Source organism: Brassica napus, chromosome C8 (assembly GCF_020379485.1).
Source record: "Brassica napus cultivar Da-Ae chromosome C8, Da-Ae, whole genome shotgun sequence".
NCBI classification, from domain to species: domain Eukaryota; kingdom Viridiplantae; phylum Streptophyta; class Magnoliopsida; order Brassicales; family Brassicaceae; genus Brassica; species Brassica napus.
Genome location: NC_063451.1, coordinates 16,991,932 through 17,016,824, shown reverse-complemented (window position 1 = coordinate 17,016,824; position 24,893 = coordinate 16,991,932). Strand labels below are relative to the sequence as shown.

The 24,893-nt window shown below is 32.8% G+C and overlaps 1 pseudogene; it reads left to right on the top strand.

Annotated features, from left to right (window-relative positions):
• Positions 1-24,893, top strand: part of LOC106413492 — a 37,322-nt pseudogene that overhangs the window by 11,611 nt on the left and 818 nt on the right.

Here is a 24,893-nt window from a genome sequence, read left to right as displayed (position 1 = left end):
CTGAAATATCCGATACAAACCCGAACGTGTATCCGAACGTCCACCCCTATGATATATGATCATTTGTATCTTGCTTGAACAAAAAAAAAAAGTTAAACCATTGATCACATAAATTTTAATGTGACACTTTTACCATTTTTAGTAATTTATAGTCGTTTTTAAAATTCAAAATATAGCATATAAGAAAAAATATAATTTTTTTTATTATACGCTTAATGTGATTGTTTAATTTCTTTTAATAGTATAAAATTAAACAAAAAAGAGAGAGGTCAGAATTTTTTTTATCAAATATGTATTATTCATAATCATTAATTGTCATACATATGTTAACCATATTAGGTAAATCCGTAGCTTTTATTTAAGGAAATAAAAAATATTCTTTTGTACACTATTAATTAATTTGATAGTTAATTTAATAAAAAGCATAGTATATATTTATATGGACCAACTTATTTTTCTAACAATTCTAAGAATCATTCTCGTGATGACACGTGGCTACGAAAACATGTTCCAATGCTCCCGGATTAATATATAGGGGATTGATCCTAGAAGAACTTAGGTTAGATAATTTTACCTTTACAAAGTTGAAATTGGAGAATCTACGATGAATGAGAGAGACGACGACAACTTTAGATGGTTATAGTTTTTAGGCTTTGTTTTTAGTATAATCTTTAGGAATTACATAGTAGAATTGGAATTAAAGTGTATATATAATAGTATTATTTGCTTCATATTTAGGAGCTTAAAAAATATTGAAATGGGAAAAAAGGAAAATGGAACTATAACTAAATAATTTCACAATATGTTAATATACATATATTTCTATTATTTATTAATAGATAAAAATATATTGGGTTATCGGTTTGGTTCGGTTCGGTTTAAAACCAAACCATTCGGGTTGAGTGAAACATGAACCAGTTGGGTTATGTAAAGAACACAGTTTGGTTTGGTTCGGTTTAATTTTGGTTGGGTTAGTTCTGTTCGTTTCGGTTTGGTTTTTTTGCCCACACCTAATTTTGGGTATAGATCTTTAGTATCCTCGACATTTGGACCTAATTAGGTATTTGAAAATATTTGCTTTGTATTTAGGTTGGTTTCTTTCTCAGGTCCGGATCTAAAATTTAAGTTTATGTAAATAACTGTAACTTTTGGGTACATCACGGGTCCGTTCGGTTCTATTATTGTTAACCCGAATAGACTTGAAATATCCAAAAATCCAAAAAAGTATCCGAAAACCCAAAAATACATGACACGAAAACATACCCGAAAACTCAAACGAATACCCAAAAATATTTAAGTATCCAAAATACCTAAAAGTTTACCTCAAAATCTGATCCGAAGAACCAAAAAGTACATAAATTTTTATCTGAATACGAAATTTTTTTGAAAATGAAATTTTACCTAAAACCCAAAACTATAGAAAAAATCCAAACTTGAAATTTAAAAATTGTCCGTAATTTCAAAAACATATTCAAAATATATAAATATACCTAATAAACAAAAAAACTATTTTGGGTACTTCGGATACTCGATTGGGTCTCGGATAGGACCTGGACTCGATAGAGACTTGCGGATCCAAAAATTACCCAATATGTATTTTGCCCTGGATCCATACAAAAGCCGAACCTGTAAACTAATTCATAAATTATACAAATTTTAGAAAAATTCTTCGATATAATATGACTTTTTAACATAATAATGTACAACATCACTAAATACTATTCCATATCAAAATTTGTTTATCATCCAAAATAACCTGCGCATTCGAAGTGCAGATCAAAATGTAGTCTATACTATTAAAATAGAATCAATCTAAAAAATCTATTTACAAAACGTTGTTGCACCTATTTATTATTTATTTTGAAATAACATTTTCATTGAACTTCTTCACATTTGATGATTCTTGCATCACCAGATGAATCTGAATCTGGATCTTGGTGAAACTCTCCAATCACTGGTTCATCATCTACGTGAACGACGGCTTCCTCTCCGAAGTCGGTTAAATCGACTACAAGGCCAACTCCAGCTAAATCTTCTGCTGCACTTAAGTTGCCGGATGTGCTTGGTTGTAGTAGGTCTTCCAGCTCAGAACTTCCCTGAACTCGGCCTCTCGGATTAAGTCTGGTAACAGTGACCCATGGATCATCTATGTTCCTTACCCGGGGGTACTTGATATAACAAACCTGTAACATTTAGAAAAATTATAAATTAATACACATGATGATGAATCATTCTGAATAATTAACATTTAATTACCTGATCGGCCTGAGAAGCAAGAATGAAAGGATCATAATATTGCAGCTTTCGCCTCGAATTTACTGATGTAACAACAAATGCATCTGTTCTCACACCTCGATCTGGAGTGTTGTCGTGCCAATCACAATAGAAAACAGTACAGCGCAATCCAACCATGCCCAAATACTTGATTTCCAAAATCTCATGTATGTGTCCGTAGTATACATCATCTCCTGATGCAGAACAAACGCCAGCATCATAAGTCGTACTCGAACGTCTCCTCTTCTGAGTTGTGAATGCATATCCTCGAGTACAAAATCTCGGATATGACTTCACAACAAAGTTTGGTCCAACGACCATCTCACGTATCCAATCGTCAAATGTTTCACCTCTGGCCAAACCAGCAGACACCTATTAATAGCACATATATATATATGTTATATCAATAAATGTGAATTAGTATAAATATGTGATAAAATATATTTTAATTTGTTTAAAGCACTCACATAAGTAAACATCCATCCAGTAAATTTTCTCTGCTTCATTTCTTCTAGTTCGTCCTCTGTGGCGTATCTATACTCGAACCGCTTTTCTGCCATGAAAATCCTGTATATGATGACAATAATGTAATTAATTAAGATTTAAATTTCAACTTGTTAAAATAAAAATTTGTAAGCTCATTTATTTACCTCTCATATTGAAGAACGTCTTCGCAGTTGGTGAGCAAATATGTTTGCAAATGACTGCGCTCCTGCTCAGTAAGTCGACGGTCCTTTGGTTTTCCGCTAAATCGTCCAACGTCTGTGAAAATGTCTGGAACCGTAACATGATATGTTGCCCGTTCGCCTCTATCATCATGCCGAGCAGGTCTTCTGGTTTTGGTCTGAACTTCTGCTGGAAAGTAGTACTCGACAAAGTTTGAAGTTTCTTCATTGATCATCTGTGCGACTATAGAACCTTCCACCCTACTTAAATTTTTCACCATCTTCTTCAAATGGAACATATACCGCTCATACAGATACATCCATCTATACTGCACAGGACCACCAAGTTCCAATTCTCTTGCCAGGTGAATAACAAGATGCTCCATAACATCAAAAAATGAGGGAGGAAATATCTTCTCAAAGTTGCACTGAATCACGGCTATGTTAGTTTTCAAATTTTCAATACCTTCAAGAGTCACTGATCTCGTGCATAAATCGCGGAAGAAACCACTTATCCCTGCAATTTCTTCATGAACATTTCGTGGTAATAGTTCCTTGAAGGCGAACGGAAGGAGGCGCTGCATCATTACATGGCAATCGTGGCTTTTCAAGCCAGTAAACTTTCCTTCCTTTCTGTCGATACAGTTACGCAAATTTGATGCGTAACCGTCTGGAAATTCCACATCGTTTGAAATCAAATCAAAGAACGCATCTTTTCCCTCTGCATCAAGTCGGTATATGGGAAAATGAGCCCTACCATTCTCATCAACATGAAGTTCTGAACGAGCACATATATCGACTAAATCCAGTCTTGACTTCAAATTATCCTTTGTTTTACCTTGAACATTAAGGATCGTGTTCATGAGATTGTCAAAAAAGTTCTTCTCAATATGCATGACATCGAAATTATGCCTTAGCAGATGATCCTCCCAGTATGGCAGATCCCAGAAAATACTTTTTTGTGCCATTTATGTAGTTCTCCAACAGCATCTACCGGAAAATGCTCATGTCCACCGACGTCTGGCGTCCTTTCTGCACCAAAATCTCTTAGTTGTATCTTCAAATCTTTCCCACAAATTTCCGGAGGTGGACTGTCAAACACCCTCTTGTTCTTCGTAAACAAATTCCTACTCCTACGATATGGATGATCAGGTGGTAGGAATCTCCTGTGACAGTCAAACCAACACGTTTTCCTTCTGTGTTTTAGTTGGAAAGCATCTGTGTTATCTTGACAATATGGACATGATAGCCTTCCATGCGTTGTCCATCCAGACAACATACCATATGCTGGAAAATCACTTATTCTCCACATTAGTACTGCCCGCATTTGAAAGTTTTCTTTACACGAAACATCGTATGTTTCAGCACCTTGAGCCCATAGTTGTTGCAACTCATATATTAGTGGCTGAAGAAACACATCAATTGATCTCTTAGGATGCTCTGGTCCGGGAACGAGAATCGAGAGAAACAAAAACTCTCGTCGCAAGCACAAGTTTGGGGGTAGGTTGTATGGTGTAAGAATGACGGGCCATAGAGAATACTGTCTTCCACTCTTGGCAAACGGACTGAAACCATCAGTACATAATCCAAGGTAGACATTTCTTCTCTCATACACAAAGTCGGGATACTTTGATTGGAAATGCTTCCACGCTTTTGCATCTGAAGGATGTCTGATCTCACCATCTGTTGAGTGCTCTGCATGCCATCTCATTGGTTGCGCTTTGCGTTCAGACAGATACAACCTCTGCAACCTTTCTGTCAAAGGTAAATACCACATCCTTTTATATGGCACTGGAACTCTTCCACTCGTATCTTTATAACGAGGCTTTCCACAAAATTTGCATGTAACCCGCTGTTCATCCGCCCTCCAATAAATCATGCAGTTGTCACTGCATACATCTATTACCTGATACGATAAACCAAGACCAGCTACGAGTTTCTGAACCTCGTAGTATGAACCAGGAGCTACATTATCCTCGGGTAGAATACCTTTTACAAAATCAGCAATCGCATCCACACAGTCTTCAACTAAATTATAATCTGTTTTAATGCCCATCAATCTTGTAGCAGATGATAAAGCTGAATGACCATCTCTGCAACCTTCGTACAATGGTTGCTTTCCAGCATCCAACATATCATAAAATCTCCTAGCTTGTGCATTGGGTAAATCTTCCCCTCTAAAATGATCATTTACCATCTGCTCAGTACCTACACCATAATCTACATCCGTTCTAATTGGTTCTTCTAATCTAACCGCTGGCTGAGGTTCGCTAGTACTACCATGTTCATAATCAGTTTCCCCATGATGATACCAAATTTTGTAACTTCGTGTAAACCCACTCAAATATAGATGAGTCTAAACATCCCACTCTTTAATAACCTTTCTATTTTTACAATTAGAGCAAGGACATCTTAACATACCTGTTTTTGCTTCCGGTTGTCGGTGAACTAACCCCATGAATTCGGTTATACCTCGTTGGTATTCTTCCGTAAGCAATCTCGTGTTCGGATCCAAATGAGGTCGATCGATCCAAGAACGAAAATAATTTGAAGAAGACATATTTTTTATGAAACAAATTCGTGTGTAAATAGAGTAAGAGGGAGGATGAAGATATGGAGTGAATGAAGAGGAAGAGGAGTGCTTGTATTTATAGTTTAAATCCTGCCGACAGACCGAGGAAATTCCGACGGAATTCCGACGGAAAAGGCTAGTTCGTCGGAATTTCCTCGGAATTTTGTAAAATCCCCCAACGGCTCTCCAACGGCTATAATATTTCCTCGGAATTTATCGATTTTTTCCGAGGATCACATTTTTCCTCGGAATTTCCTCGGAATATTCCGACGGATTGATATTTCCTCGGAATTCCGTCGGTATATTCCGAGGAAATTCCGAGGAAACCCAATTTTGTGTTTCCTCGGAAATTCCTCGGTATATTCCGACGATTTCATTTTCCGTCGGAATGTCCGTCAGAATACCGTTGTTTTCTTGTAGTGTTGGTTATTAACGATTGGATATCTTTCTTTTAGTTTAAGTTAGAAGTCATGGGTGCTTGCAAAAGTTAAACATGAATTCTCACGTGAACTATATAATTATTCACTTGATTTTCAAAATTTCATATTTGTTTCATGCAGAAGAATTCTCCTGAAGTCTGTTCTACCAGAAAGACTTCTGGGGAAGTCTCATGGTCAATTCACATGTTAGTTTTGAAATTCACCATTTTCTGAGTTTCATTTAGCAGAATTCTAGAGAATTTTTTGCTAATTTTTCTTTGTAAGCAAAAAAAAAAATTGAATAGCCTTTCTAAGAAGTCTGCATAAAATCGAGGTTATTTTAGCATTTGACCAAAATTATATAGGAATTTAACTTTTCATAGCAGGTTTCTGGAGAAGTATATCGTGAATAGATTTCTCGAGAAATCTCATTATCTGTCAAATGAAGTTTGCTCATGCCAGTTTTGATTTGCTTAAAATAATAAAATATTAATTAAAAATTAAATCATATACTCTTCCCAAAGTCTTCCATGAAAAAGTAAAATTTCTACAAAACTTCGGCCAACTCAAAAATTAACATGATTATCATAGCAGACTTCTGGAGAAGTATAAAAACTTGATGTTCTTTCTTATGAACAAAATCAGCGAATAAAAACTTGAATTTCTTTCTAAATACAAAGTAGCCTAATAAAGGGAGAATTGCCAAGTGTGACTCAAAACTTGGAGTCAAACCCAAAACAATACCCCAACTTGGGTCAAAGGCAAAAGTAACCTAAAAGGCTATTGAAATTACAACTATCCCCTTGTGACCAAACAAAAAAACGGAATTTTTTTTACGTTTCTACCCCTCGCAAGTCGTCTGTTTAGACGACTTGAAAATAAGTCGTCCAGACGACTTAACTGAAAGTCGTCTGGACAGTTAGTCTTAAACATAATTTAAAAATTTTGTAAAAAATATTTTGATAAGTGAAAAATGGGAATTATGTAATTAACATATGTCTTAGGAGGTATAAATTAGGATATAACAAATTTCAATTGTTTTCAGCATAGATGAGTGAAAGTAGTGAGTCATGATATTCTTTAGTTTATGTTTCATCAACATATGTTGTAGTATTGTATGTGTTCTTAGGGTTAGATTTTGGAAAGCATTAAAACCGTTTTTGAAAATTTTTAAAATTACTTATGCGTGTTCATTTCTGTGTATAGTAAACACTATTTAAGTATAATTTGATTTTATAACCTGGTTAGTTAGTTAATCTAGTCATTTTAGTTTAGGGGTTCATTTTAGGGTCTAGGACGACTTAATATTTTGTCGTCTGAAAACAGACGACTAAATATTAAGTCGTCTGTTGTACATTATCAGCCAGAATAAGTCGTCTAAACCGGACCAAACCTTAAAGTTTACCAATGTACTTTTAAAGCTAACCGGATTATTTACCCAATATATAAGGTGATTTTTATTTTTTTTGTTTCATTTTTCGCGAAATTCAGAAACCCTAACAGTTCTCTCTCAAAGACGATTTCGAATTCCCACGATTTCCGAACAAACCATCGTTCTCAACGTCAGCTATCTATCTCACTTCATTCTCACCGTTGTCGCCGCAGCTTCTTCTAACCCTAGCGCCGCCGATTCCTCTAAACCCTAGTGCCGCCGATTCCTCTAAACCCTAGCGCCGCCGCTTCCACTATTTCCGAACAAACTGTCGCCCTCGCCACCGTGGTCACCAACGTTCTCACCGCCGCTTCCTCTAAACACTAGCGCCGCCGCTTCTTCTAAACCCTAGCGCCGCCGCTTCTTCTCTGTAAACCTTAGCGCCGTTTCTCTGTAAACCCTAACGCCGCTAAGTCATCAATCTCGAGGAAAAGATGAACATAAAATGTTGTCTCTATCAATTTACTCATTCTCACCGTTTCACGTTTATTTTTTCAGATCTATAACCGCAATGACGAGTACTCCAACTCCTTCTGCGACTGGAAGACTTGTAAGTAATTTAAGTCGTCTGGAAAGTCTTCCAACTGGACGACTTAGTAGATGACTTAAATATAAGTCGTCCATTTGGACGACTTTCCAGACGACTTAAATTTAAGTCGTCTACTAAGTCGTCTGGACTTATATTGTTGTCTTTGATTATTTTGCAGACAAAAAGGATGGATATTCCAGAACTCCCCCGTAGGTTATACACATCAGGAGAAGAGCCAGAAGCCCACAATAGCATTTCGTATCATACGGATAACAGCAAGTTGCATACTGCTCTTAGGAAAGCTCTTACTGATGACGAATTTGAAGAGCTCAAGGAGTCGAGTTTGGGAGTTTTCATCAAGTTCAAGGAGCAGGGATTTGGTTGGGCTTCAAGGCTGGTTCACTACATGCTCAGTTTCAAGCTGGACATTAAGAAGAAGTATGAGATGTGGTCTCTCGTTGGTCCAGAACCTTTGAGGTTTTCACTGTTAGAGTTTAAAAACCTCACTGATCTAAACTGCGAGTACATCGAGGACCTTGAGACACCAAAATGTGACGTTACCCCAGAGATGGTTTCTTTCTGGGGGATGTTGGGAGTTCATCTGGAAGCTGGGCCAACTACTGATCAGATAATAGCAGCACTGAAGAGATGCGGGGATTGGTCCAGGGAAGATCGCAAGCGGCTCGCGTACCTCTCCATCTTCACTGGATTCATTGAAGGGAGAAAGTTTTCAACCGCTACACGATCTACTCTGGCAAGGCTAGTGATGGATTTAGAACGGTTTGAGAATTATCCATGGGGGAGAGTCGCGTTTAAGGTGCTGATGGACTCTTTGTGGAACAAAGAAATTGCTGGCTGTTACACCGTGGATGGGTTTATACAAGTTCTTCAGGTCTGGACGTACACAGCTATGTCGGAATTGGGTGCTAGTATTGGTGGTCCCAGAGCAGACAGCAAGTATTCAACACCCCCGCTATGTTCAGTTGTGAGACTCAAAGCATCTTGTCTCCTTTTCCAATACCATTTTCCTAACTTCTGCCTTATGAACTCCAGCAGGAACGTAATCGGAAATCCTCTTGCTCGCTTCAGTGCGGAATTAATAGATTCAGCAATGTTGCTTGTTTTTATGTTGAACATGTTCCCCTTACAATAAACCCTTGACCATAGCCTGACGTCGGCTTTCTCCAAATACGTTGCAAGTTCCGGGTTTGCACTCCGTATCTCAGCCATGTACCGGTCAAAATCGTAAACCGTGTGAGCATAAGCAGCCCCTTTCACCAAGTACATGAGATGTTTCCCTTTAAACTTTTTGACAATGTTATCTTGAAGGTGATAATAACATATTCCTCGGGTTGCCCAAGGAAACACCTTATCACACGCACTTTTAATGGCCTTGTGCCGGTCGGAGACTATCACCAGAGGCTTGTCATGAGATATACAACTAGCCAATTTTGTGAAAAACCATTCCCAAGAAGGTATATCTTCCTCATCCACGATCCCAAAAGCCAATGGGAATATCTGAAAATTGCCATCTTGTGCGGCTGCAACTAACATAGTTCCTCCATACTTTCCACTTAGGTGAGTTCCATCCACCACAATGACCCTTCTCTGATACTTAAAACCTTTGATAGAAGCTCCAAAAGAGAGAAATAGATACTTAAATCTTTTCATAGAATCAAGTTCTATCGCCGTGATAGAATCAGGATTTGCAATGGAGATTTGCTCGAGATATGATGCCAGACGCGAATACCCTTCTTCTGCTGATCCTCTCACCAATCTTTGTGCATATAACAGTGCTCTGTATGAAGTGGTGTAATCAAGCGCCATGCCAAACATGTTCCTCATTGCATCAGTGATATGCTGCGGAGTTATCCCATCAATGATTCCAACACGATCAATGAAAAGACTACCTACATACTTCGGAGTACAGTGTCTCCGCTGAGCGATTCGGTCTCCCGCTGAGCATAAATGTTTTTCCACATACTTTGTTACCCAAAACGTGTTTGTCCCATGTTTGACACTCGCTCTGACCTTCCATCCACAATAGCTAACCGGACATGTTGCCACAACGAGAGTTTTCGTTGATTTGTATAATCTGAAAGAAAACTTGCCCCTCACTGCTGCCAACCGCAGCTCTGAAAGCAGTGCACCCTTGCTAACAAAACTCTGGTTGACATAGATACTGGTACCATTCGATTTTCCTCCTTCAATAGCATTTGTCTTAGCATATGTCTTTTGGATTTCTTCAAAACAAATATTATCATCATCTTCCTCGTCCTCATCTGGAACCTTTCCATAAAGACTGTAATCCCCACCATTCTGATCCGTTTCACCAACAATAGAATTATCAGCATCCTCCTCCCCATTTTCCTCCTCCCCATCTTGATTTTCATCTTCAACAAACTCATTATCACCAACATCTTCAAAACATTCATCAGCTTCATCATCATCACCAACATCTTCTTCCCATTCACCAGCTTCATCATCATCACCAACATCTTCTTCCCATTCACCAGCTTCATCATTATCACCAACATCTTTTTCTCATTCACCAGCTTCATCAATATCCCTTTTCTCTGAAACCGTTTCGACCTTGCTGCGGCTTGATACACAAAGACATACTCTATGGGTTTTGAGTATCTCCAGCAAGTTTCGAACTTGTCTATCACTTGTAACATGAATGGGAAGACTGCCTGGAGCCATCATCATTTCTGCTGGTAATGAGTAGCTAATCTCCACACTCACTGTTCTCATGTCCAGGTTATAATCTTCTTGAGCCATTGCAACAAGTTCAGCATGTGTTGAATCTTCATTCAATAAAAACAATCTTGCTCCTTTGAGATCATCAACCACAAAATCCCAACGGAAATCTCTCAACAACCATTCTCCATACACTGCATGTAACTGAAAAATCATCTGCAAATATTCAAAATAAAACACATTAGTAAACATAGAGAAAATGAAGAAGTTCAATAAACATTGCCGCAGACGACTTAGCATTAAGTCGTCCAGAAGACTTAAAGGTAAGTCGTCTAAAGAGGTCACTTTTGCAATTGAAAATTAAAAGGGACGACTTAATTCTAAGTCGTCCGGATTTGTTTGTTAAAAAAAAAACTTCAGACGACTTATATATAAGTCGTCTACGAGAAACGGGCTAGTTTTGCATTTGACCGAATCGTGTCAGATCTTTGACTATTTCTGGACGACTTATAATTCAGTCGTCTCTGGGAAAGTTAAAATTTCAATATTTTATGAAAACTTGACGACTTACGTGTAAGTCGTCCTAGGTTAGTTTTGTAATTGAAAAATAAAACTTGAAATTTAACTTTCTCCAGACGACTTAGATGAAAGTCGTCCAGCTAAACGACTTAATTTAAGGTCGTCCGGGATAAGCAAGGTTTGACCAGAAAATTGGGAAAAATTCTGGACGACTTTGCTTTCCCCGGACGACTTTAAATTAAGTCTTCTGGAGGGACGACTTTATATTAAGTCGTCTGGTTAAAGTTAAATTATGAAGTTTTATTTTTCAATTACAAAACTAACCTAGGACGACTTACACGTAAGTCGTCAAGTTTTCATAAAATATTGAAATTTTAACTTTCCCAGAGACGACTGAATTATAAGTCGTCCAGAAATAGTCAAAGATCTGACACGATTCGGTCAAATGCAAAACTAGACCGTTTCTCGTAGACGACTTATATATAAGTCGTCTGGAGTGTTTTTCTTTAACAAACAAAGCTGGACGACTTAATTTAAGTCGTCCGTTTGACCAGAAGACTCATCAGTAAGTCTTCTACATACAGATGACTTACTAGTAAGTCTTCTACGCGAACAGATCTTGAAAAAAAATTCAAATTCGTACCTTAAACTAGGTGAGATGACTTCGTTTGCACACAGGGTCTTCTCCAACCACCCAGAACCTCAAACGAAAGCAACCGTAAGTCAAAACGAAAGAAATATAGCTCTGTCAACCATAGCCCATATTTTGAATCAAAAGCTTGAGTTTTTTGGATGAATATAGAGAGAAAGTGAAAGAAATGTTGTTTTTAGTTCATAACAATTGAAACAGAGAGAGTGTAAAGAGATTTACGTGCATTAAAGGGCATTAAAAGCTCCAAACAGTTCGTACAAGGTTGTTGCCACTATTCATTGCAGTGGCAATATTGTAAATACTTGAAGAAGATGAGGTTGAGACAGTAAAGAAGCCATTTTCGAAAAAAAAGAAAAAAAAAATGTTAATGGCATTTTCGTAGATAAAATGCAGGTGTGGGGTTAAAATCTCAAAAAAAAAAGGAGTCAAAAGAAAATGTTAGTTTTCTGTTTGACTTCAAGTTTTGAGTCACTTTTGCAAAAAGCCCCCTAATAAGTTACAAAAATGAATACTTCTCAAGAAGTATATTCATTGAACAGACTTTTTAAAAAGTTTTGATTCGTTGATATGTAATTGTAAAAATTACCTAAAAGCGAGACTTCCTAAGAAGTATGCAGAATAAGAATTTATTACTTCAGTTGAAGTTTTCTTGTCTTTATTTCTTGAGTAGTCACCTCCAGAAGATTCCGGGTGAAGTCTTCACCATTAATTTTAGTGAATTTTCATTTTCTCTCAATTCAATATGAATTTTTAAGATGTTTTGTTCTTTCATGTGTGTTTGTCAACTGTGGGACTTCTGAATAAATTTTATAACTTAGTATTTATAATGACGAGATTAGAAATATTCTTGCTTCTTTATGCTTGTAGCTAGTGTCTGAAGACTTCATATGAAGTATTCCCTGTTACTTTTAATAAACTTGCATTTTGATAAAAATTCCAATGAAATTTTAAGATTTTCTTGTTCATTTGTGTGTATTGTCAATTGTGGAGTTTATGAATGAATTTTACGACTTAATGTTTTATAATATGAGATGATATTAACAATATTCTTGTTTCTTTATGTTTGTAGGTAATGATAACAGACTACGTCTGATCTCATTAATTTTTTGAGAACATTCTCTGTCTATGTTTGCTTATGTGCTTCATATATTTTTTGTTATCTTGAATTAAGTATTATTTTGAATTTTTTATGTTGTACTTATAAACATGAATTTTTGTAACTTTTAAGCATGATTTTTAGTGGGAGCTAAAAAAAAAACATGATTTTTAGTTATGTTAAATTTAAGTCTAGTATTATTCTGAAAATCTGTTATATTTGAAATAATGATATAAATTTGTGTGTTATCTCTATAACTTTTTTTTTGTTATAATTTCCATTTTAACATTTCTTAAAACTTAAATAATTTAGAAATCCTAAATAATTTATCATTGCTAAAATGATATAAAATATACAATTTATGTTTTATAATAGCTTAAAATTACAATTTACAATTATAAAAAATACACATAAATTTAAAATAATATCGCATCAAAAATAATTTAAGATCAAATATTTTATGAAAGAACTATTAATGAAGTTTTTCAATGAAGTCTGTCGATAAATTATGCTGATGAAATATGTTGCTGAAGTCTATTGCATCAGATCCAGATCTTGAAATTTTGAAAATTTAAAATATCTACATATAAAAGACATTTAAAACTGCTTCATAAATAAAATGTTGTTTGAAACTAGAAATTTTACAACTAAAATAATAATAAAAACCTATATAATCATATTCACTTTAAATCTATAGTTTTATTTGGATATAAATACAAAAAACAAATTAAAACTTAAAACATTAAGGGAGTTTTTTAAAAACAACCTAAAATTTCAAAGCAAACCTAAAACAACCCTTTTTTTTTGTCATTACTATTCACCCATGAAATCTCCAAACACTCCTTATGTTTTCGATTTATTTACAAAATTTCCATTATTATTTAATTTCTCAATTATTTCAAAAATGACAAAAAACCAATTACACCCTAGACATTTCTTCTTAATTACAACAACGCCATTATCATCAATTTTCTAACCACATGGACTACTATTTCGGAGCTATTAAAAGCTCAAGAATTCAATTTCTAACCATTTTTTTCTCTTTCCAAACCAACAAATCTTCATTTTCTCACATTTCCTATCCATTTTCATCCAAAAACTCTCATAACTTTCATTTTCATAAGCACAACTTTCATATTTTCGAGTTTATTCAGTTGTGAATCGTCAAAAATGCTTCTTTTTGCTCATATTTGGGGCTTGGACGGTGGAAAAGAGTGGAAACGAGCTTTACACTGGAAAAAGTAACTATTTATAAGGTTTTCGTCACTTTTCAGATCTGTGTCGCGATTGTAGACTATTTTTTATGTCTACGCATATGTGTAGACTTACGATGCGGTTTACTTGTCAACGCACATGTTAGTCTCGCAATTGACCAAAATAATTTCTTTTGTAAAGAAGATTTCCCTAGAAGTTTACATGTTTACCTTTGAAAACAAAAACAAAAAATTAGGTAGACTTATTAGGACGTCTACGTAAAAGATGTAAGTTTTGCACTTGACTGAACTTTTGACTTTTTATAGTAGACTTCATCGGAAGTCTACAGTATGTAGACTGCATGGGAAGTTTACAAAATGTTAGTTTTACATTTGATCAAAATTTCGACTTCGTTGAATATGTTAGTTTTGTATTTGACTAAAATGTTAAAAATTAACCCCAAAAAAAAACAAATATGCAGACTTTATATTCAGTCTACTAATCTCAAAAAAAAAAAACGTAGACTACATATGAAGTCTACTATTTTATTTTTGTCAAATGCAAAACTAATTCATCCATCGGATTTGAGAGTAGACTTCAGGTGAAGTCTACACATTTGTAGACGTTTATTTCGATATACTCGTAGAAAGTCAAATTTGGTCAATTGCAAAAACTAACATGTTCCAAAAAAATTTTAAAATGTAGACTGCGTACGAAGTTTATTTTTGAAAGTCAAATCCTAGGTGAATTCTGGTCAATTGCAAAAACTAACATTTTCAAAATGTAGACTGTAAAGAAAGTCCACACGTATAAAATCACAACTTTTTTTTAAATGAAAATAATAACCCGTGAATTTTGCAATTGCAAAAACTAACCCAAATTGTAGACCTACATGACAGTCTACAAATGTAAACTGAAAAGAATGTCTATTATTTTTTTAGACTGAATTTGAAGTCTGCGTGGAAAAATCTATAAAATTGGATTTGAGCATTATACATTAAGTTTTTTCAAAGATTTTTTTATTTGACAGTGTTTGTTAGTTAATTATAATGGTCTTGAGTGATTTTAAAAAGAAAATATGTTATAATTATGAAACTATCAAATTTTTGATTTGCCTATGTTGTCAGCTAATAAGTGTAGACGTATTTGTAAGTCTACTTCTGTAATCAAATAAGAAATGTTTGTTCGCTAATTTTGTAAACCGTATTCTTTTTGTAGGGAATGGTTCAGTTACCTGTTGTATAGGGAAAATGAGTAGTGAAAGGCTCTTTGTGGGAGTTTGTGGTCGATAATCGGAAAAGGGAGAATGTTCCTTGTGCATGATGGTTGTACATATGGTAAACTTGTTGAAATGGCACAAAAAGATTATGATCTGGACAAGAAAATCAAGATGGTGGAGTATTCCTTACCAGACGTCAGTTTACAGCAAATGGCTTCGGATACGACTCCTATGCATGTCACGAATGATGGACAAGTGCGGAACTTGATCGAGTTATCTAAGATGCATATTGTACGCCTTTGTGCATCAAGCCAATGCCAAGTAGACTACAAATTTTTGGTTTGACTATATGTTAGATAATTAGTGTAGACGTCTTTGTAAGTCTACAAATGTTGACTTCAGTTGAAGTCTATTCATCATATTTGTTTCACGATTTAATTATATTACAGTGTGTGTTAGTAAATCTTAATGGTCTTGGATGAATTTCAAAAGTTAATGTGTTATAATTATGGAACTAAGAATTTTTTTTGTTTGATTAGGTTGTTAACTAATAAGTGTAGATTTACTTAGAAGTATGCTTCTGCATTTTGTTGTTTGAAGTATACACTGGAAACTTATTGCAAAAAAATTTGTGATTAGTTACTCTTGAAAATTCTTGGGAATTTTGTATAGATTTTCTTCCATTTTCGTGAGAGAGAGAGAGAGAGAGAGAGAGAGAGAGAGAGAGAGAGAGAGAGAGAGAGAGAGAGAGAGAGAGAGAGAGAGAGAGAGAGAGAGACTATTTGAAGATATGGCTCATTGTGGGATATGTCACATGTTTATAGGATATTATTTTTTCTTTTCTTATGGTATTTGCACTATTGATGTTACATAAACAATTATTGGTCCATATACAGTTATAAATACCTATGTTTTGTTAAAAGGTATGCGCAATTAATTTTAATTAAAACAAAATAATAGTACCTATAAATCGTGGAATAAAAAATAGACATACTTAATAATTTATACGATCTCGAATGGTGGTGAATGGATGGGCGAATTGGGGGTTTCACATGTCGTTCGACGTTCGAGCCGGTCTCGTCATCTCTCTCGCGTCCATTTTCGATATGGACGTGAATAAGTATCGGCAAGTCCTATATAAAGGCCGTTTGTCAGAGATGTTCGTACCCTACATGGTCCCGGTGAGTGATGATTGGTACTCTATAACTTACCTTGACTGTGGTGACTTCGGTTGTGGTCAGTCCACGGTGTCTCTTGAGCCGTATAACGATTGTCCCGCGAATGATGCTTTCATGGACGGTGTGTTTGCAAGTCAAGATGGAAACTGAGATTCCCGGGTTAAACGTAATAAATTATAATATCATATTATGAAATCTATCTTCGCAAACTGCACAATTTTTAGTGATATTTAATATGATAAAATAGTTATATTTACGTAAAATGTTGTTGCAGATCACTGAAGCGAGACCTGATGTAAGTCTTGTAGTCCGGATGGTTACAACAGTGGGCAACTACAACCACATAGTCGACTATGAGTTCAAACCTAGTGGTTCCATCAAAGTGGGGTAAAGTTTTTGAAAATTTTCCAATTTAATTTTTTAATTTGAAAACTTAACTGTTTATCATTTCCATTTTCAATTTTTGATTTTGATTACAACTGCTTTCATACATTAACGTATTATGTTTACCTTAGAAAATCGAACTTCAAAATTAGTCAAAAAAAAAAAAGAAGAAAATCGAACTAGTGCGCGGGTGTTTGTTTTTATTGTTTTAAAAATTAATATTTATCAATTTTGATATTATAGATTAATATCATTTACCCATATTATATATTTGCTTAGATGACATGTTTCCACATAACGTTATTATTGTTTATATGCAGTACTGAATTAGTTGTTTGTTTATATATATTTGAATTATATATTTTGCATTGGAAAATTATTTATCTATAAATATGCATGAAATAAAAGAAGAAAAATATTAATACATTTTATATATACTCTGTATAGAATTTTTACTTATAAATAATTAGTTTATTATTAGTAGATACTTTCAAATTTCAAATTATTTTATTAGTGCTTAAGAACACTAATATATTACATTTGTTATTATTTGTAAATATATAACAAAACAACAGTATAAATTAAATACAATACTTAAGAACTGCATATAGAATATATTATATACTATATGTTATATTGGTCAGCAAATAGTTTATTGTGTTATTATCTCTTAGACATTATTTACAAGTGATTTGTACACGTATTATTACTATGATCACTTTAAGAAAAAATATGATGATATGGCTAACAAAATCTGTGACATTGATCTTTCTTAATTATGACATGACATAAAATTAATTATGACATATTTCAAATATAGAAATAAAATATAAGGTAATAAGTATATGGCATTACCATATTTATAAAACATAGGAAATATAATATTAGATTTGATTTATTATAAACTTGCAAACTCAATAAATTAATAAACAAAAAATTAAAATATTCATTTGTTTAATGGAAGTTTATCATATTTAAGGTTTATGAATAAATTATTTTATTTACCGCTCATATTTATGATTTTATTAAATATAATATATACATTGTATTATAATTCATGTTTAAGATATAAAATAATAAAATATAGATAAACATATGTGAATAGTTTTATAGTATTTTTAATTCTGCAAATAAAATTTCTATGCAAACCTACTTATGTTTTATATCTACAAAGTTTTATCTACATTTACAGAATTTTTTAAAAAATATATACTATTTCTTTTCAGGCCAAAAAATATATTATTTCTTTTAAATAATTATATCATTTATTTTAAATAATATATTATTTGCCAACTAATTGTTTAAGTCTATAATTACTATAAAAAGAAAATGATGACATAAATTATAAAAAATCTGGTAAATCTATTGATTAATATAAAAAAATAAAAAGATGTATAAAAACTATTATTTCAGAAAAACAAAATAAATTTTGTTTATTTAAACTAACTGCCATTGTAGATTAATAATTTCATAAAATATATAGAATCTCAATTACAAATAATTGCTTTATATTTTAAAATTTTGAATAAAATTAATTAAGTAAAAAATAATATAATAAAATATTTTAAAAACATTATTATGTATGTGTATGGCGCAAAAAAAAACATCTAATTTCACTAATATAAATCCATTTTGGTATCTACATTTACGTATAAATAGATCTAATGGGTAGAGATAATTTATAAGTAAATTAATGGGCCAATATAAGTGTAAAAATTAGAACATCTTCCTATTCTTCTTTTTCCATTCTCCTCTTTCTCCTTTTTTTCTTTCATTTTCTTTTCCCTCCTCAATCACTTCAAGTTATAATATCCACCTTGTTCAAAAACGCGTCCGAGTAGGCGATTACTCGTCCGAGAATACGGAACTCGGAGACCCACCGTGGTGTATTGGTGCTGATCGGTGGCGTTACGCGTTGACCCAACTTTTCCCGGCTTTGACCGCGTAATCGAAGAAATCGGCGAGTAAATCTGGAATCCGAGTTATTCATAATCTGAAAATTGAAAGCATGTATTGGTGCTCAAATCTTTTTATCAAACAAAATCCACAAGTTTTTTACTAAGATCGGATGAAAATCAACAAAAATAATAAAAACAAGTGAAAAGTGCAATAAAGCTGTAATGGAGGCTAGGGTTAATCCTGTAGTGGAAGAACAAGTGAAAAGTGCAATAAAGCTGTAATGGAGGCTAGGGTTAATCCTGTAGTGGAAGGGACGAAGAAGACAAGTGTGAAATTAAATGTTTATCCTTCATTCAAAAATATTTAAAAATTATAAAACATACAAGACTCTCGAACTCGTGTTCCCACAGCTGAAAAACAAGCTTCTACCATTTAACCCAGCGAACTTTATTGTTGATAAGTTACAACGTTGTATATATAGATTATTATAAATATATAAAAGTTTAAAAACAAATCCCAGTAGTTTGAGGAACATTTAAAGTAAACAATTCTTTAGAATATATGAAACACTATATTTTGTGAATGAAAAATACAATTATATATTTAAATTTATTACAAATCTATAAAATGCTTTATACATAAACATGTATTATACATAAAATTTGTATTATACGTAGAAAGAAAGAATCATACATATAAAAATACAAAAAAAATTTCCCCGCGTACTCTCCGAGTTTTTTCTGTTTTTTCAATAAATTACTAGGTTTGGGTGTACTGCACGCATAGCGCCTAGCGAGTTTCCAAACAAGGAATATCCACGACCACCACCTCGGTTATTGCGTCATAGCCATCATTTTCTTCTCCATCACTTTCGTCTGATACACTTTTTATGTCGCCGTCATTTAATAAACCGAATGAAAAAGATGAACAATGTACTGTTTTTATTCTATACAATATGAAACCTATAGAATAAATTTGACACAATATATATTGTGTTTTTTGTTATCATATTTGTAGCTTCAACACAACAACCGTTACAGTTGTTTCATCATTGATATCTTCATTTTCTATACTACCATTGCATCCATTGTTTTCTCATCTTTTCCACCGTTTTCTTTTTTTAACCTCATGTACTAAAAATCATAATTGATATCGTATAGTATAATTTTAGAAATCACTTTAGATGCACGCCACACAAAGAAAAAGCATTTGGTCCATTTCTATCCAAAATTGTCACATCCAGACTTCACTTTATTACATGGTCATTTGTTAAATATTACTCTCTCAGTAAGGTTATCCCACAAAATTACCATTTTATCAAACATAAACTGAAGTTATGCGTACAAACTTAAAAAAAAAAAACAATTGCGTACAAACTTGTTAACATGAATTTTACGGTTATTGTATATCATATGTTTGGTAGACAATAACTAAAATTTGAATTGTATAGAGTATATAATTTGGTTTCATAACTGTAGATTGTCACTTGTGTATATTATTTGTAGATCAAGAATATATCAAAATGGTATAATGAAATTTTGTATTCAAGCAGGAAGTTACAAATTAGCAAGATTGTAGAATTAATTCCTTTCTATATTGGTCTAAGAAAATGCATAAAGTAATCATAACTTCAATCGATTTACAACCTTGTTAACATGACTTTTACGGTTCTGGTATATAATATATTTGGTAGACAGTAGAGAAGAGGGTAGAATCTCCTTTGTCTCTAAGTGAATGCATAAAGTAAATGGAAAATGGTGGTCATGGTTGTGTAAAATGTTTGTAAACATTTCCATTACATCCGGTTTAAAGTATGGTATGTAGTTTTCTTTTCTTTTTTTTGGTCAAAATATGGTATGTAGTTTTTTTTATAGTCTCTCAAACGATAAACGCAAAACGGATTTCTATTAAAATATCGAACTGTTTCAATGTGTTATTTTTGGCGAGGTTTGATTTACTCTCTTATACTATAGAGTAGATTTAGTTGGCAAAATTTTATATATCTATTAATGAATGTGTTATGTTTTAGTTAAAATGGAGTGGCATTTCTTGTATTCCCACGCGAAATTAGGGGTGGGCATATCGGTTTAGTTTCGGGTTCGGTTTGGGTTCGGTTTGGTTTGGTTTGGTTAATTTGGGTTTTATAAAAGTCAACCCAATTAAAACCAAAGTAGCTTTGGTTTAGGTTTGGTTTGAGTTTAGTTTGGTTCGGTTTAGTTCGGTTTGGTTTAGATTTAGTTTGGTTCTTTAAAAATCTATGAAACAAAAAACAATTTAAAGCTCGATGACAAAACTCTTAACCACGTCAAAGGAAGAAATACATAATAATCAAAAATCAGACTATTTGTAATCTAATTAGCGTAACAAAGACTTGTAAGCATTCCAAAACCTATTAACTAAAAAACTATTTGCATCTACCTTTTTGTTTTTATTGATCCTATAATAACTTTATTACATAATTTAGAGAAGGAAAATTGGAGAAGATGAACGAAACGAGATGGCTATGATTTAGATGCTTATAGTTTTTAGGTTTTGTTTTCGGTACAATATTTAGGTATTAGGATTATTTGAATCATATTTGGATTTTTTTTAAAATATATAGAAGTTAAGAAAAAATGGAAAACGAAACTTTAACTAAAATTTACAATATGTTAATATATATATTGGATTATTGGTTTGGTTCGGTTTGGTTCGGTTTGGTCGGTTTGAACCCAAACCAAACCAAACCATTCGGGTTGAGTAAAACATGAACCAATTGGGTTATGTAAAGAGCACGGTTTGGTTTGGATCGGTTTAACTTTGGTTCGGTTTGGATCGGTTCGGTTTGGATTTTTTGTCCACTCCTACGCAAAATTGAGGTTATTTTCCTTGTGTACTTCTTTTTTTTTAATAGAGAAAAATCAATATATTTTCATGTATTTATTATCAAACATTTAAAAAAATGATTTTCCATTATTTAAATATGGAACATTAAATTATAGGTAAACATATAATGTATGTGATAAAAAAATTGAAGATTCCAAATCTAAAAAGAATTAGATTCAGAGGTGTCCTTCAATAATGCGGAATTATTTTCTTAACAAAATTTGTGATTTTCTCATATTTAATTGTTTTAAAATAATAATATTTAGGGATGTAAACATTTAAGATATGTTGATTCTTTTATTTTCTTATAAATGTATTGTGTAGTTTACTAGTTTCAACCCGCTATAACAATATGGGTTAGCTAATTTATTTTAAATTAAATTAATGTAATTTCTTATAAATATTAAAGATTCTTTATTTTAAACTAAAACTAAAATTTAATTAATATTTAGTTATAATAATTTAATAATTAATACTAATTTTATTAGTTATTCAAATAATAAGAGTCAACATATTTATAACATTTTTATGATAAAATATGTAATATCTAAACCTAATGCATATTATTATAATAGTATAATTATTTCATGTGTGATTGTGCATTTTTAAATAAACTGTCTAATATATAAGTAATGACTGAAGTACTTTTAAAAATCTCTAACAATAATTTAATTCAATGACGTTTCCCGTAAATCAAACGTTAAATGAAGTTAGTTCTATATAGTTATTCTGTTCTAATAGAAAATATTACTTTTGACCCCATAACATAATTCCATATGTTCTAGTGTTGTCACTTTTTTGCTTTGAACCATACACAACAATTTTATATTTTTGTCCTTAACATTCACTTGTGCTTACCTAAGTCAGTTTGACCGGTGTTCTAGAAGTTAAACCAGTGCGAAGGTGCAAGACGGTCTGAAACAGAAAGTAATACATACAAATACAATGCTTTATTTATTTTACAAAGTATTACAGCAGGATAATAATGAAAGTTTATCTTTACATAGATAAAGTGTCTTATTAACTCTCTTCCGAGTTGACTAACATGTCACACTCAGACAGAGACACAAGCCTAACACGTTCCTAGATCAAACTAACCCAAGAACCCCTTTGACCCCTAGCCCTTATGTTTTGTGTCTACTCTCATTCGACACCAAAACCCTTATGCTTACGACACTTCTCTTGAGGTGGTACCTAATCCTAGGCACGTCTTTCTCTACTTATACTTGTAGATTTCGTGGGTTGCCTTAGCCAACTTCCCAAGGAAGAGATATTACCATATCTTCCTTTATGAAATATTTCCAAATCCTTTTTCAAAGTCTTTTGGAAATCTTTCCTTGATGATCTGCCTTTTCTCCAAGGTAAATCATAGCTTGTTCAGCCCTCCAAGTAGTATTTACTTCAGCTCTAAGTCGGCTCCAATTCCAGTCTTCAAATTAGCTACACAGCTTCACTTCATGTAGCACTTCTTGTACGATTTCATGTAATACTTCACGGCTGGTATATGGACATCTCGAGGAGTTATTTTTCTTCGGCTTCTAAAACTCGGTTGTCAATGCACTAACACAGTGGAATATGTTCACACATTAGAAATCAAAGAGGACGATATTTACGGGACCATTGTCGCAGATAATACCGTCGCAGTCAACCACAACCATTTCGTGACATTCAGTCTTGATCTTGGCGTCGATGGTAAGGAAAATTCATTTTCCGTACCAAAATTGTGACGAAGAGGACTTCAAAATCTTTCGGCACACCGAGAAAAAGCTATTGGACAACGAATCGAAAAATTGCAAAGACCGAGGCAGAGGCTCGGGTGAAACTTGGACTAAGAGCGGAGGAGCTGATGGTGGTTAACCCTAACCAGAAAACGAAGCATGTCAATGAGGTTGGGTACTGTTTACTTCCTGGGTCGGTTTCAGGCCCCCTTCTAACCCATGATGATTGCCCCCAAATTCGGGCAGCATTTACCAACTACAACGTATGGATCACCCCCTATAACAAGTCGGAGATTTGGGCTAGCGGTTTGTACGCCGACCGTAGCCAAGGCGACGACACGTTGGCTGTATGGTCCCAAAGGTAACTTACATACATCTCTATTAATTAATATGTTATAATTTGACTCTTTTGCATGATTGCATCCATTAAAATGCGCAAAAGTAACATGTTAGCTAGCTAGCTCATAACCATTTTTATGTATTATTATTTATTTTGTGTTAGTATATATATAATTATATTAGAGTATACAAATAAATCAAAATCAATATCTCTTGTTTATTTATAATAATATTTTGATATATAAATAAAAAAATCATCTTATTTATTTTATATGGTATATAATTAATTTCAGTGATATTGACATAGATATATAGTATATATTAATATAAATATTTATTATTGAGACTTCTACTCATACGATTTTATTAACATTCGTATATTTGTTGTAACAAAAAATTTAATGTGTGATTTTTTCAATGCAAATTTAATATTAAAATATTAAGATCTCAGTAATTTTTTAATGAAAATTTTGAAATTAAAATATTTATGTATTTTTATATGGTATAGAAATTAATATAAATGATATTAAATATATATATATATATATATATAATAAGAATATCTCTTAAATGCAACTTCATATTCATACGATTTTATGATCATTTGTGTCTTGTTTGAACAAAAAAATGTTAAATCATTGATCAAAATTTTCAGTGTGGGACTTTTACCATTTTTAGTAATTTATAGTTATTTTAAAAGATTCAAATATAATATATACGAAAAAATTAAAATTTTTAATTATATGATTAATGTTATTGTTTAATTTATTTTAACAATATAAAATTAAACAAAAAGGAAGAATGATACAAAAATTGTTATCAAATATTTATTATTTATAATCATAATTGTCATATATATGTAATATGTTACTCATATTTGGTAATTTCGTAACTTTTACTTAAGTAAAGAATAGAGAATATTATTTTGTACCCTAGTAATCATTTTTTGATAATTATTAATTAATTTAATAAAAGTATAATATATATTTAGATATGCCAATTATTTTTCTAAGGATTGTAAGAATCATATTAGTGATGATACGTAGCTACCAAAACATGTTGTTATCAGGGGCAAATCTAGAATTAATTTCTAGTGGGTGCAAGAATTTAATAATTGACAAAAAAGTGAACGAAGACGAGACATAATGGGTGCACAACAATATTAGACCATCTCATCTAGCTGATTTCTGTGAATTTTTACATGCAATATTGTTAATATTAATAAAATTATGGCGGCAC